Below are 16,333 nucleotides of genomic sequence, written 5' to 3'. Positions count from 1 at the left end.
TTTGGTATAACTGTGTCTAGCATTAGGAATAATATTAGGAGAGAAGTAAATAATGAAAATGATTGTTATAGGAATGCAGTTAGAAGCCTGACTAGATCTATAACCCACTATGATAACATGAACGTAGATAAGTATGTTTATGGAGCAACTTGCAATGTGAACAGACTGACTGATGTTGTAGTGGCCAGGCTTAGGCTTGGTTACAAGTACTTCTGGCAGTTTGGGAGACACACAGATGATGATCAAACTAAATGTAAATTATGTGATCAGGCATATGGTCACTCTCTTGAACACTATGTGCTTAATTGTCCACTTATTGAGGAATACAGAGACAGACAGTATAATAACCTATGTGACATGTCAAGATATCTTATTAATGAAAATAAGATACCAGATATACTAAGCAAATTTCCTAAATTTGCTTGTAACAGATAAGTGAACTATAGATATGTAGATATAAATCCATATGTATTCCTGTTAACCCTTTGGGGCCTAGTTCCTAGGCCTTTTGTGTATCCATATGCTCTCACGCTACCGTCCACAGGATGGATATGGGGTGCACAATAAACTAGCCACTTCGGTGGCAAAATCCAAATCCCATTATTGCAACAATATTTAGCAAATCTGTTGAATCTTCAACATTCCCATCCATACTCAACACAACAAGGGTCACCCCGATCCTCAAAGGAGGCGATCTTACAGAGCTAAATAACTAAAGATCAATATCTAACTTGCCTTTGCTCTCTAAAATCTTCTACTTAACTCCTGCCAGTTTGGGTTCAGGCCAAAAAAAAAGCACGAATGATGCAATTATTCAGATGATAGAATTACTATATACAGCAACTGAAAAAATGAATATCCTCCAGGGCTTTTCCTAGACCCACGGAAAGCGTTTGATACAGTACACCACAATATCTTGAACCTAAAACTAAAGAATTACGGGGTCAGAGGACACTCAATTACCTAAAATCTTATGTTAGTGATAGACACCAGAATGTGTACACAAATGGCGTGACCTCCAATACTCTGCCTCTAGTTGTTGTAGTGCCACAGGGAAGTGTCCAAGGTCCTCTACTCTTTCTTATTTACATCAATGACCTCCCAAATGCATCGCGACTCCTTAAGCCAGTTCTATTCACAGATGACCCCACCCAATCCCGGCTATACATAGTAACACTGTAAAAAGTGTGCTACTGAAAATGCAAGCTGAATGATGACCAACAAACTTACTCTCATTATAGACAAAACTTACTTCATGTTTTTTTGGAAACAGAGCATTAAATATCCAGCTAAACATATCAATAAATGGTTCACCCATTACAAGACACACTGAGGGCAAATTTCTAGGTCTCCACCTTGATTGTAATCTTAAATTTTAGACCCACATTGAGCATATAACTAAGAAGGTTTCCATAACAAGAGGTATTCTTTCCAAGATACAATACTATGTACCCCAAAGGGCACTCCTTACTTTATGTTACTCTCACCTATGGTAGTATTTGTGCTTGGGGATCTACCACGGCAAATCCCTTAAACCTTTAATAACCCAACAAAAGTGGCAGTGCAGATGTTCACAAACTCCAGCACCAGACAACACATCCCACAACTCTTCCAAAGCTTGAACTTACTTAATATACAAAATATACACACTTATTATTGTGCCTACTATATATAAGAAATGCTAAACTCCAGTATCCACCCTCCACTCAAACTTCTAGACAGCTTCCACATAACACACAGGAATAAAACGAGGCCCAAAACACTTTTTGACATCCCTCATGTCCATCTCACACTTTGCAAAAATATAATGCACATAAAGTGCCCAAAGATCTGGAACTCTCTGCCTAAAACAGCAGGAGGTCCCCTGCCAACAAATCAATTTACAACTATACTCAAAAATCATCTCATCTTTCAATAACAGCCATACCCACACTCTACTAAACTCTAACCAAATTTATAGCAACTCTCCCAAATATTTTATTATCCCTTAACTATTAAGCCATTATTACAATCTTAAAAGTTTATGTTTGTATCATTAATTGTACTACCTCATATTAATAATAAAGTAAACAAACTTAATTACAAACTTAAAATTGTATGTTTGTATCATAAATTGCTCTATTTCATATTAATAATAGAGTAAAATATTGAAAATTTGTATTTTACCACTCCTCACCTGTCTAGACTTAAGTAGTCTATAAGTATTTAAGTCTGCCCGAAGTGCCTCGGTGGCATGATAGTGACTTTCTTTGTTCCAATCAAAATATGAAATGTAAACACACATTGTAACTTTAGCAAAGAAATAAAATTTTATTTATTTAATTACTTATATACTTTATAAAATTAATGATGGCATGAAGAAAATTACAGGTAGTATAATTAACAATGGTACAAACGGTACAATTTGAAGTATGAACTAATGTTTTAATAGACAGGAGGTCATATAGTATTTGGGAGAGTTTTTTCAACTTGTTTGATGATTTAGGACAGAGTTGGTATGGTTACTATTGAGAAACAAGATGTTAAACATAGCCCTAAATTTGTATACAAGCAGGGGACCTTTTGCTGCTGTGGTTAATAAATAAAATGAAGGGTTATGTTAAATAAGAAACTGCTAATATAACTGTAATGATTAACGTAAATACACATACTCGTATTTGATAAAATAAAACCAATGTTTTAGTTGTCAAATAGCCTTCCTGTCCCTTTCACTATTCAAATGTTACTGAGCTCCCTCTGTGTTGGGTTATCAGTTATAATATGCAGGTTTTTTTTTACATAAATAAATGTGATGCCAGATGCACCAGGATGATCATATGACACAAATTATGTTTTATGGCACTATTTATTAATGAGATATGATGCATACATATACATCATAACCAGTTGCTAACATGGCAATGTATTTATATAATTACCTAGTTGCACACACATCTGTATATTTACTGGTGGCAGAATACTTATTTGTATAGCACCAAGTTAATAGTGTATTTATTAATTCCCAATTGTCAACACAGCAATAGTATATATCATGCCCAGTTGCCAAAAAGGCAGTATATTCGCTTAAATAGTCCCCACTTGACAGCCTAATACTGTAGTGTATTTACCTGAATAGTGCCCACTTAATGATCTAGTAGTACATATACTTTAATACTGCCCACTTGTTGCCTAGTAGTTTATTTGCCTGACATTAAGATCTCGTCACTTACATAATTCAGGTAGAGATGTTTTTTATTATTATTAACACATCAGCCATTTCACTAAGGCAGGGTGGCCCAAAAAACACCTTCATCATCATTCACTCCATCACTGTCTTGTCAGAGGCGTGCTTACACTACAGTTAAAAAACTGCAACATTAACACCCCTCCTTCAGAGTGCAAGCAGTGTACCTCCCATTTCCAGGACTCAAGTGTGGCCTGCCTGTTTCCCTGAATCCCTTCATAAATGTTACCTCGCTCACACTACAACAGCACGTCAAGTTCTAAAAATCATTTGTCTCCATTTACTCCTATCAAATACACTCACCCATGCTTACTGGAAGTCTAAGCCCCTCACACACAAAACCTCCTTTACCCCCTTCCTCCAACTTTTCCTAGGCCGACCCCTACCCCGCCTCCCCTCCACTACAGATTTATACACTCTCGAAGTCATTCTATTTTGTTCTGTCTTCTCTGCATGTCTGAACCACCTTAACAACCCCTCCTCAGCCCTCTGGATAATAGTTTTGTAATCCTGACTTTTTTCTCTCTTACTACTCACTTTACATCATCATTCCAACAATCACTTTTCTTCCCTCCTGCACCCGCTTTCCTGTAACCACAAACTTCTGCTGAACACTCTAACATTACATTCTTAAACCTACCCAATACATCTTTGACCCCATTGCCTATAGTCTCACTAGCCCATCTATCCTCCAATAGTTGTACATACCTTACCCTAACTGCCTCCTCTTTTAGTTTGTAAACCTTCACCTCTATCTTACTTGCTGTTTCTATTTTCCTTGTATCCCATTTACCTTTTACTCTCACTGTAGCTACAGCTGAAAAGTGATCTGATATATCTGTGTCCCCTCTATACACATGTACATTCTGAAGTCTACTCAACAGTCTTTTATCTACCAATATGTAGTCCAACAAACTACTGTCATTACACCCTACATCATATCCTGCATACCTAATTATCCTCTTTTTCTTAAAATATGTATTACCTATAACTAAACCCCATTCTATACAAAGTTCAATCAAAGGGCTCCCATTATCATTTACACCTGGCACCCCAAACTTACCTACCACACCATCTCTAAATGTTTCTCCTACTTTAGCATTTATGTCCCCTACCACAATTACTCTCTCACTTGGTTCAAAAGTTCCTACACATTTGTTTAACATCTCCCAAAATCTCTCTCTCTCTCTCTCTCTCTCCTCTACACTCTTCTCTTCTCCAGGTGCATACACGCTTATTATGACCCACTTTTTGCATCCGACTCTTATTTTAATCCACATAATCCTTGAATTTATACATTTATATTCCCTCTTCTCCTTCCATAACTGATCCCTCAACATTATTGCTACCCCTTCCTTAGCTATAACTAATCCCATTTATTCCTCCACAATGAAACTCGCCTACCCCTTCAGCTTTGTTTTGCTTAGGGCCAGGACATCCAACTTCTTTTCATTCCTAACATCAGCAATCATCTCTTTCTAATCATCCACTCTACATCCATGAACGAACATTCAAGCATTCCAGTTTTATTAAGTTTTTCTTCTCTTTTTTTAGTAATGTATACAAGAGAAGGGGTTACTAGCCCATTGCTCCGGGCATTTTAATCGCACGACACGCATGGCTTACGGAGAAAAGATTCATTTCCACTCCCCATGGAAAATAGAGAAAATAAAGAAAAATAGGAGCTATTAAAAAAAAGAAGAAAAACCTAGATGTGTTTATGTATATATAAATAGTCATGTGGATGCCTGTGTAGTGTGACCTAAGTGTAAGTAGAAGTAGCAAGATATACCTGTTATCCAGCGTGTTTATGAGGCAGAGAAAGATATGTTAACACAAATATATTTAAGTCATGTTCATTTTTTGTGGCAGAAACTATTAATATAACCCCTTAACATGAGAGATTATTTGTAAGTTATACACTACAAGAAGGTAATTTCTAGTTAATTTTCTTACCTTGATTATCTGACCATTATCAGGATACTGGACAAGAATATTTCTTAATAGACCCACCACTGTTGGGATCTCGATGGTAGTGTAATCAAATGGATCATCCAGTTCATCTGGTAAAAAATATAAAAAGGTATTGCTATACTGAAACAGTTGTGCCTATTATAATATGGTAATAATATTGAATAACTGGAATCATAAAGTGATCAGACTGGTGGTAGTTCAGTACTTAGGTAAGGGTGGGTGAATACCTGGACCTGGAGTTTACCTGGAGAGAGTTTCGGGGGTCAACGCCCCCGCGGCCCGGTCTGTGACCAGGCCTCCTGGTGGATCAGCGCCTGATCAACCAGGCTGTTGCTGCTGGCTGCACGCCAGCAGATGAGTTGGGATAACGATATTTTTATGAGTGCAGATTCAATGTTATAATTGGAGATTCATTCCCAAATCATTGTTGTTTGTGGCCCATTGAGCCGTGAACAACAATGTAGTTCAAAGAGAAAAAAAATCAGTTCTTATGCAAGGAAAAAATTTGAGGAACTAAAGATGAAACATAGTATAAAAATGCTTAATGTTGCAATAGAGCAGAGGTTCAGTTGTAAAGATTTTGTAGTGACAAAGTCAAATGATAATATATCTCAGGATCACAACAATGTTCTTGTATTTGCAAGGAAAATGACAGAATCCATAACTAGAACATTCAAAACAAAAAAATGTTGAGCCAGTAAAAATTCTCATTAAATCACTTTACTTGCTCCTCTCGAAACAGGGATAATCATTTCTCATAACCAATTTAAGTCAACTACTACTAGAGTCTAGCAAGATCTCATTCTGCCTCCATGACAAGACATCAATACATACCTTCATTACAGCAAACAGTAAGTTACATTGACTTGAGGACAGAATTTACCAATGACACACAACACATCACTGCAAAGAGACTAGCTAGCCCATGGCTAACAAATAGCATCTTCATATCCACAGATATGAAACATAATACAAAAAGCAGTAATACCAGGAGAGAGTTCTGGGGGTCAATGCCCCCACGGCCTGGTCTGTGACCAGGCCTCATGGTGGACAGGACCTGATCAACCAGGCTGTTACTGCTGGTCGCAAGTAATCCAACTTCTTACCTCAGCCCGGCTAGTCAGGTACTGACTTTAGGTGCCTGTCCAGTGCCTGCTTGAAAACAGCCAGGGGTCTATTGGTAATCCCCCTGATGTATACTGGGAGGCAGCTGAGCAGCCTTTGGCTCCTGACACTTACAGTGTTGTCTGTTATCGTGCTAGTGGCACCCCTGCTTTTCATTGGGGGGATATGTGTGTGTATGTGTGTATGTGTGTATGTGTGTATGTGTGTATGTGTGTGTGTGTGTGTGTGTGTGTGTGTGTGTGTGTGTGTGTGTGTGTGTGTGTGTGTGTGTGTGTGTGTGTGTGTGTGTGTGTGAATTCTCGTCTAAGCTGCCTCCTGGTGTTATCACTGCAATAACATTATTTGCTATATTCCTCCATTTTAGGTGCCTTAAGTTGAAATCCCCCAAGAGCATGATGTTGGGGGCAGGAGCTGGAAGATTTTCCAGACAGTGGTCAATTTTCAGCAGCTGTTCCTGGAATTGTTGGGATGTTGCATCTGGAGGCTTGTAGACTACCACAATGACTAGGTTTTGGTTCTCGATCTTTACTGCTAAAACTTCCATTACATCATTTGAAGCATTAAGCAGTTCTGTGCAAATAAGGACTCTGCGATGTACAGGCCAACTCTCCCCCCCCTTTTTTGCCTGTCCACTCTGTGGCATCTGTATAGGTTGGTAGATAAGACACATAGGCAACATTAGGCAACTTTATTCTGAAACGTTTCACCTACACAGTAGGCTTCTTCAGTCGAGTACAGAAAGTAGGCAGGAGCAGTAGAGATGTGATGACGATGTAATCAGTCCATCACCCTTGAAGCCGTTGTAGTGTAGGCAAAACGTTTCGGAATAAAGTTGCCTAATGTTGCCTATGTGTCATATCTACCAACCTGTCGGTATTGTATATCATTTGATAATCACTCTGTCAGACACTGCAACACAATGGCATCTTGGTACAGAAAAGAAAACACTTTTGACAACTTTTTCAAGTGAGAATTGTTTGAGCTGAGAGGGACATGACCTCTCAGTGGCTACATTCTCACTACTACTACTCTGCACCTCTCCTTCCGACAGTATTTAAGTCTCAACACTGCCGCTTGATCTTCAGTTAGTTCCAGACTTTGGAACAGAACTTCTCCAGGCTGAGGGACTGACAGCCTCAAATCTACGACTTCAAGGGTGATGGACTGATTACATCATCTTTACATCTCTACTGCTCCTGCCTACTTTCTGTACTCGACCGAAGAAGCCTACTGTGTAGGCGAAACGTTTCGGAATAAAGTTGCCTAATGTTGCCTATGTGTCTTATCTACCAACCTGTCGGTATTGTATACCATTTGATAATCATCTGTATAGGTTGTAACCTGGGATCCATAATTCATTGTCCAAGTGATCCTTGATGTGGGTCTCTGTTAAAGCTGTGAAAATTGCATTTGCCTCTGCAAGCAGTCCACAGATGAAAGGTATTTTGTTGTTTGTTGCTGGCTTTAGACCCTGTATATTTGCAAAGAAGAATGTCATGGATTGGTGGTACTGGTGGGAACTTTTGTTTTATCCGACACTAATATCTGTATCTGTTGGTTTGGAGTGGAGGCCATCGACTGTGATTCCACTCCAGTAATGACTGGATTTGGTGTACGATTTCTGCCATTTCCTGCCAGTTTTTTTTTTTTCTTACTGGCACTAAAAAAAACCTCTCCCTCTTGAGTGGCTGTGGCTACCTAGGTTTTCCCAAGGTCTGGATGTTTTGTATCTTTTTGTCCTCTTTAGATGGTGTGCCTGGCAGTTTTAGTTATAGCACTGTCTTTCCTGTACTGAAGAGGGACACATTTCAGGGTGAAAAAGCTTACAGGAAGGGAGTTTGCATTTTCCTGTTGTTATATAGGCACAAAATTCAACTTAAACCAGCAAATAGCCAACTAGACTGGAGAATACATTGGACCTCATCTTCACTCTAACAACGACGATCTGATACGTAATGTCGCCATATCAAAAACAATATACTCGGATCACAGGATCACAACATAATCAAGGTTCAGACATGCATGCCAGAACGACAAAATGAGATCAGTCACGAGGGAACATTCACCAAATTCAACTTCAATAACAAGAACATAAAGTGGGATCAAGTAAACCAAGTCCTAAACGATATAAGCAGGGAAGATTGACTAAGCAACAGAGACTCCAACTTATGCCTAGAACAGATAAACTCTGTGGCACTCGATGTATGCTCAAGGCATATTCCTTTAAGAAAAAGGAGGAATAGATCTCAAATAGATAGAGACAGGTGCTCCCTTCACAGGCGACAAGAAAGAATAACAGAGCTGCTAAAAGAGGCCAATATATCTGAAATGCGTAGGGAGACACTGGTCAGAGAAATAGCAAATGTCAAACTTAAGCTAAAGGAATCTTATAGGAGTCAGGAATTGCGGGAAGAAATAAAAGCCATAAATGAAATTGAAAGAAACCCAAAGAAGTTCTTTTCTTATGCCAAATCAAAGTCGAGAACATCCAGTATTAGGCCCCTACTTAAACAGATGGGTCAGATGGGTCCTGCACAGATGACAGCAAGGAAATGAGTGAGCTAGTCAGGTCCCAATATGACTCAGTTTAGTAAGCCGCTAACCAGACTGAGAGTCGAACATCTAAATGAATTTTTATGAGAGAGCCACAGAATTTGGTAAATACAAGACTATCTGATGTTATCATGACGCCAAATGACTTCGAACAGGCGATAAATGACATGCCCATGCACTCTGCCCCAGGGCCAGACTCGTGGAACTCTGTGTTCATCAAGAACTGCAAGAAGCCACTATCACATGCTTTTAACATCCTATGGAGAGGGAGCATGGACACTGGGGTCATCCCACAGTTACTAAAAACAACAGACATAGCCCCACTCCACAAAGGGGGCAGTAAAGCAATAGCAAAGAACTACAGACCGATAGCACTAACATCCCATGTCATAAAAATCTTTGAAAGGGCCCTAAGAAGCAAGATTGCCACCCATCTAGATACCCATCAGTTACACAACCCAGGAAAACATGGGTTTAGAGCAGGTCGCTCCTGTCTATCCCAACTACTGGATCAATACGACAAGGACTTAGATGCACTAGAAGACAAAAAATGCAGATGTAATATACACAGACTTTGCAAAAAAACCTTCAACAAGTGTGATAACGCGCAAAATGCATGTTAAAGGAATAACAGGAAAAGTTGGTAGATGGATCTATAATTTCCTCACAAACAGAACACAAAGAGTAGTAGTCAACAGAGTAAAGTCTGAGGCGGCTACGATGAAAAGATGAAAAGCTCTGTTCCCATCTTGTTTCTCATCCATATATCTAACACAGGCAAGGATGTCAGCCACAGCACTTTGTATTTTATTGCATACGAGACCCAAATCTGCATGACAGTGTCTTCCACTGCAGACACTGCAAGGCTCCAGGCGGACATCAACCAAATCTTTCAATGGGCTGCACAAAGCAATATGAAGTTCAATGATGAGAAATTTCAATTACTCCGATATGGTAAACATGAGGGAATTAAAACTTCATCAGATTATGAAACAAATTCCAGCCACAAAATGGAGTGAAAAACTAACGTCAAAGACCTGGGAGTGATTATGTCGGAGGATCTCACCTTCAAGGACCACAACTTTGTATCAGTGGCATCTGCTATAAAAATAACAGGATGGATAATGAGAATCTACAAAACTAGGGAGGCCACGCCCATGATGACACACTTCATACCACTTGCTGTATCTAGGCTGGAATATTGCTGCACACTAACAGCACCTTTCAAGGCAGGTGAAATTGCTGACCTAGAAAATGTACAGAGAACCTTCATGGCATGCATAAAGGAGATAAAACACCTCAATTACTGGGAGCACTTGAAGTTCCTGAACCTATACTCCCTGGAATGCAGGCAGGAGAGATACATGATTATATTCACCTGGAAAATCCTAGAGGGACTAGTACCGAACTTGCACACGAAAATCATTCACTACAAAAGCAAAAGACTCGGCAGATGATGCACCATCCCCCCCATGAAAAACACGGGTGTCACTAGCACGTTAAGAGACAACACAATAAGTGTCAGGGGCCCAAGACTGTTCAACTGCCTCCCAGCACACATAAGGGAGATTACTATTAGACCCCTGGCTGTCTTCAAGCAGGCACTGGACAAGCACCTAAAGTCGGTACCTGACCATTGGATTGCATGCAGCCAGCAGTAACAGCCTGGTTGATCAGGCTCTGATCCACCAGGAGGCCTGGTCACAGACCGGGCCGCGGGGGCGTTGACCCCCGGAACACTCTCCAGGTAAACTCCAGTCATATGATTGCAAACATCAATCCTGACATTAACCTTTTATTAAATGACACACATGATCCTAACAAGAATTGCCTTCATTATACTGCTAGTCAGGCTAAGACACTATTCAGTGCCAACAATAACATAACAGTATTTAATTATAATGTCAGATCACTAAGCAAGCACTATGATGACCTCCAGGCACAAGTGAATTCTCCAGATGTCAGTATGTCTATCATTATTCTCACTGAAACATGGATAAAACATGATGTTTCAAACATCTATTCCATACCTGGCTACACAGCCATACACAATTGTAGGCCAGATCAATTAGGAGGTGGAACAGCTATATACTACTCTGATGAGCTAGTGTATAAATTCTACTTGCACAAGGGATGAGCATGGTGAATATACCTTTACTAAATTTAAATCCAAAGACCTTATAAAACCCTCTAACAGTCGGAGCAATTTATAGAGTTCCTCACTCCAATATTTATCTTTTAGTGAAAAACTAAGAAACATAATAACTAGTGCTGAAATGCATAAATACCACCTAATACTTACAGGGGACTTCAACATAAATCTCATCCATGACCATGACCCACAAGTGACTGAATTCACAAACACTATGAACAGCTGCTTACTTCTACCAACAATAACAAAACCAACAAGAATCATTGACACAAATGCCTCATTACTACACCATATCTGAGCAAACATTATATTCCCGTTAAAAGGAGGCATACCACAGTTAACACCACTGACCACTATACCATCTTTCTCATAACCAATGCGTGTAAAGTGCCCCAGGACACAACTAAGATCACATTCCGACTAAATGACGAGTCATCTGTTAATAACTTTATTTCAACAGATAGTGACATTGACTGGCAAAACGAGATAGCAGACAACTTAGATATTGATGAATGTGTTAATATTTTCTTAGAAAAAATCCAAAACCTCTTTAACATGCATTGCCCAATAAAAACTAAGCAGATCACAGCAAAGTCCCAGGCTTACAAACAGCATCCCACAATCTATTAATAAAAAACGTACAGAATGGGCCTAATAATAAAGGATCACACTAAATGTTACTCGTCAGTATTAACCAGTCTAATAAGGAGGTCCAAAATACTGTATTATGAAAACAGATTTTATGCCATGAAAGGTGATATGAACAAGACCTGGAAAACCTTATCTGAAATTCTAGGGTCAAAAAAGTTGTCACATAACAGAATGATTACCTTAACTAAACCAGACGAACCTCTCCTTCGGCCAATGGATACTGCCAACAAACATAATGTCTTTTTCTCTACTGTAGGAACAAAACTAGCAAGTAACATCCCAAGCACAAACATTCAACTAAAAGACTACCTCATTGGCAACTACCCAAATATTCTGTTTCTAGCCCCAACAAACCTTACTGAAATCTCGCTTATCATCAAAAGACTAAAGAACAAGACAGACGACCTAAATAACTTACCACCACTCATGTATAAAAAACTTCTCATGGGTTGTCATCAATTATTGCAACTCATTTTAACAAATCCATTGAATCTTCCATCTTCCCATCCATACTCAAGACAGCAAGAGTCATAAATAACAAAAAAAGGCACAATACCGTGACTGGAACTATACACAAATAACCCACACATAGAAGAGAGGAGCTTACGAGGATGTTTCGGTCCTACTTGGACCATTTACAAAGTCACACTAACGCAAAGAAGAGCAGGAAGGGTATATATAAGCAGGAGTTAGTAGTATTAACAGTAGTGGAGGTGGAAGGAAGTAGTAGTGGGGAGATAGTAAGAGGAGGAGGAGGAGCCAGTCAAATATTAAAAAAACAGGAGCACTGCAAGGGAGCTAAGGATCCACAGAGGGTAAGAGCAAGAACACTGGGGGGAAGAAATAAATAAATAAAGAAGGAACAAATACACAGGGAAGAAGACAACCTAAAGGAGAAAAAGGAAAGAGGAAAGGGGAAGAGGGCGAAGAAGAAAAAGGAGGAATCAGGTTAGGTCACAGGTGTTCCGAAGTTTGGAGCATTTTACAATATAGTGAGAAAGGAAGGCATCTACAGAGACAAAGCCAGGACCAAGATTCATACAAGGAAAATTGTGTATTAGGGATGATTCAAACAGATGCAACTGTTAAAGTTGAAAGTAGGGAAGACAGTTTTAGCAGAAGACCAGTTGATAGGATGGCTGTGATCTCTGACGTGACAGAAGAAAGCATTGTTAGTGTTGGGAAACCTAACACTACTTTTGTGCTCCCTAATTCTGAAAGAGATCGGCCAATTTCTCCAAAGTATTGAAGAGGACAGTTCGAAATAGAGTAGACACCAGGAGCATCTGAAGAGGGAGGAGAGGTATGAACAAGATAAGTGCGAAGACTGTTAGTCTGGCAGAAAGTAAGTTTGATGTCTAAGGAACGGAGAGAGAGTTGTTGAGATTAGAAAGATCGGAAATGTAGGGAAGGCAGAGGACAGAAGACTTCCTAGGAGTAGAGAGTTTGGGACATAAGAAATTATGTTTAGCACATGAGTCTATATAAAATGGGAAGGGTAGCCAAGACAGGAAAATGAGTTATGAAGAGTAGAACTTTCTGATTGAAGGAACTGAGGATCACAAATGCGGAGAGCACGGAGGAAGAGGGAGATAAGAACACTTTTCTTGACAGAGGAAGAATGATAAGAAAAGAAGTGCATAGGTCTGCTATAAATAGAAATGGCAAAACCTGTATCTGAGCAGTGGACATGCACATCAAGAAAAGGAAGCAAGGAATTAGATTCTCATTCACCTTTAAACTTAGTGGAAGGGACAAGATTATTAAGAAATGGTTGGAAGAGACAAGAGTCATGAGGCCACAGAGCAAAGATGTCATCTACATAGCAGAGCCAGAGTGAAGGGCGCACATCGATAGTAGGAAGAAGAATAGTCTTGAAGTATTCCACGGAAAGGTTAGCAAGGACAGGAGAGGAGAGCCCATAGCGACACCGAAGGTTGGAGAATAATTATTCCCTTGGAAGGAAAAGGAATTAGAGTCCACACAGAGGTGGATAAGATCAAGAAAGACATCAATAGGTATAGGGAGATGAAGAAACCCTTCATTAGCCTTCACTCTAAGAAAATCAAGGACATCATCAAGAGGGACATTGGTGAAGAGGGACTCAACGTCAAGACTAAGCATCTTACAGGTCGGGAGAGAGCGAATCCATTCAATGAAGTCTTGAGAGTGACGGAGGTGGGTAGGAGAAAAAGTACCAAGAAAGGGAGTGAGGGTTTTGGCCAGCCAAGAAGCAAGAGAATAAGAGACACAACCTCTAGAGGATATGATAGAACGTAGAGGAATATCAGGTTTATGGGTTTTGGGAAGGCCATAGAAGTAGGGTAGAGAGGGACAGATGACACGAAAATGTTGAACAAGGTCAAAGTCAGGAGGACAGAGGTCGGAGAGAGTCCTTAGTTTCTTGTTAAAAGATCTCTTGATGCAATCAAGAGGGTTGGAAACGAGAGGAGTGTAGGTACGTGAGTCAGAGAGCAAGACATTGGTTTTATGGAGGTAATCCTCGCGATCAAGGATAACTACCGAATTACCTTTGTCAGAAGATAGTATGACAATGTTAGTGTTGGATTTAAGAGAAAAAAGGGCAAATTGGTAACAGCATGGAAGGTGCTTATTCTTAGAAAGGTGGTGGTTCTTAGAAAAGAGACTAACAAGAGCAGGGAGGAGAGCACCACGAAAGATGTGCAAATCAGAAGATTACAGGAGCGAGACTGATAAAAAGAATCAAAACAGCTAATCCGGGCAATACCAGCATGAGGGGTAGGTGAAATGGCAAAGGAAAGACCAAAACCAAGAAGTTCAAGCTCATATTGAGAGAGTGTGACAGAAGACAGGTTGGTAACACAGTCAGTGAAGGAGAATTCAAACGAAGGGCTATCTGAGATAAAAAGTTTAGTCTGTAGATTAGAGGAATGAATTTGTGAATTCAGGTGAGCAGTGTCAAAAGCAATGCTTGAGAGAAGGTTACAGAGATCTTGTGGAAAGAGAGCATGTTGACACTGACGGAGAGTAAAGAAGGTATCTTCAACCTGAGACTTAGTAGAAAGGATGAGCTGTTGAAGTAGGAGACGGGCATGATCAGGAAAGGGAGTGCCCAGTGGGTTGGGTTTCAGGAAATGGGAGAAGGAAGGTGGTAGAACTTGTTCAGCAAGACAGTCGTGCAGGAAGCGAAGCCGATTCTTACGATGCCTGGCAGCAATAAGAGCAGCCTCATTAAGAATGAAAGAGGGGTTTGAAAGAAGGAAGAACATTAAAAAAGTTGGAAAAAATAAGACGCTTAACTGTGGGATCCATATATAACAAAATAAGGCACAATACCGTGACTGGAACGATACACAAATAACCCACACATATTTGTAGATGAATGGTTCAGAGAACCGACATGTTGATAAATTAGACACATGTGCAACTCTTGGGTATCTTTATTCAGGAAACGTTTCGCCACACAGTAGTTTCATCAGTCCATACATAGGAGAAACTTGAAGAACAGGAGGAGAATGAGGTAATCAGTCCCTCAACCTTGAGTCGATGTGTTCAGTCCATCAATCTACTCAAGATTGATGGACTGAACACATCGACTCAAGGTTGAGGGACTGATTACCTCATTCTCCTCCTGTTCTTCAAGTTTCTCCTATGTATGGACTGATGAAGCTACTGTGTGGCGAAACGTTTCCTCAATAAAGATACCCAAGAGTTGCACATGTGTCTAATTTATCAACCCACACATAGAAGAGAGGAGCTTAAGACGACATCTCGGTCTGACTTGGATCATTTACAAAGTCACACTAACGAAAAGGAGAGAGGGAAGGGTATATATAGACAGGAGGTAGTAGTATTAGTAGTAGCGGAGGTGGAAGGAAGTAGTAGTGGGGAGGTAGTAAGAGGAGGAGGAGTCAGTCAAATACTAAGAAAGAGGAGCACTGCAAGGGAGCTACGTGCCCACAGAGGGTAAGAGCAAGAACACTGAGGGGAGGGAAATAAATAAATAAATAAAGAAGGAACAAATACACAAGCAAGAAGAAAGAAAATTCAAAGGAGAAAAAGGAAAGAGGAAAGGGGAAGAGGGAGAGAAAAAAAGGAGGAATCAGGTTAGGTCACAGGTATTCTGAAGTTTGGAGCATTTTACAGTGTAGTGAAAAAGGAAGGCATCTTCAGGGACGAAGCCAGGACAAAGATTCATACAAGGAAAGCTGTGTATTAGGGAGGATTCACCCAGATTGTGTGGCTTGTAAATGGTCCAAGTCGGACCGAAATGTCGCTGTAAGCTCCTCTCTTCTATATGTGGGTTATTTGTGTGCAGCAAGAGTCACCCAGATTCTCAAAGGAGGTAATACAACTGAATTGAGCAATTATAGGCCTATCAAACCTCACCCTATCTAAAATCTTCAAAAAATTAATTCACAAGCAAGTCTACTCCTACTTCGTATCCCACAACATACTCAACCCTTGTCAGTTTGGGCTCAGGCCGAAAATAAGTACTAATTATGTTATTATACATATGCTTGAACTAATGTATTCTGCACTCCAGAAAAATTAATTTCCCCTGGGACTTTTCATGGATTTAAGAAAAGCTTTAGATACAGTTGACCATGACCTTCTGCACCAAAAACTGGAGCATTACGGGGTCAGAGGACACACTCTCGATTACCTAAAAT

At 39.9% G+C, this 16,333-nt stretch overlaps 1 long non-coding RNA gene across 1 annotated transcript in view; it reads right to left on the bottom strand.

Moving 5' to 3' along the window:
* Window positions 1-4,575: 4,575 nt before the first annotated feature.
* The window catches only part of LOC138852872 (uncharacterized), a 66,026-nt gene continuing 54,268 nt past the window's right edge, over window positions 4,576-16,333 (bottom strand). The window contains exon 3 of the long non-coding RNA XR_011392147.1: window positions 4,576-5,286. This is a non-coding gene — a long non-coding RNA (uncharacterized lncRNA). The remainder of the gene's footprint in view (window positions 5,287-16,333) is intronic.

The sequence above is a fragment of the Cherax quadricarinatus genome, chromosome 1 (genome assembly GCF_038502225.1).
Source record: "Cherax quadricarinatus isolate ZL_2023a chromosome 1, ASM3850222v1, whole genome shotgun sequence".
Classification (NCBI taxonomy): domain Eukaryota; kingdom Metazoa; phylum Arthropoda; class Malacostraca; order Decapoda; family Parastacidae; genus Cherax; species Cherax quadricarinatus.
The sequence above is the reverse complement of the archived record's forward strand: the minus strand, read 5'-3'. Positions and strand labels throughout refer to the sequence as shown.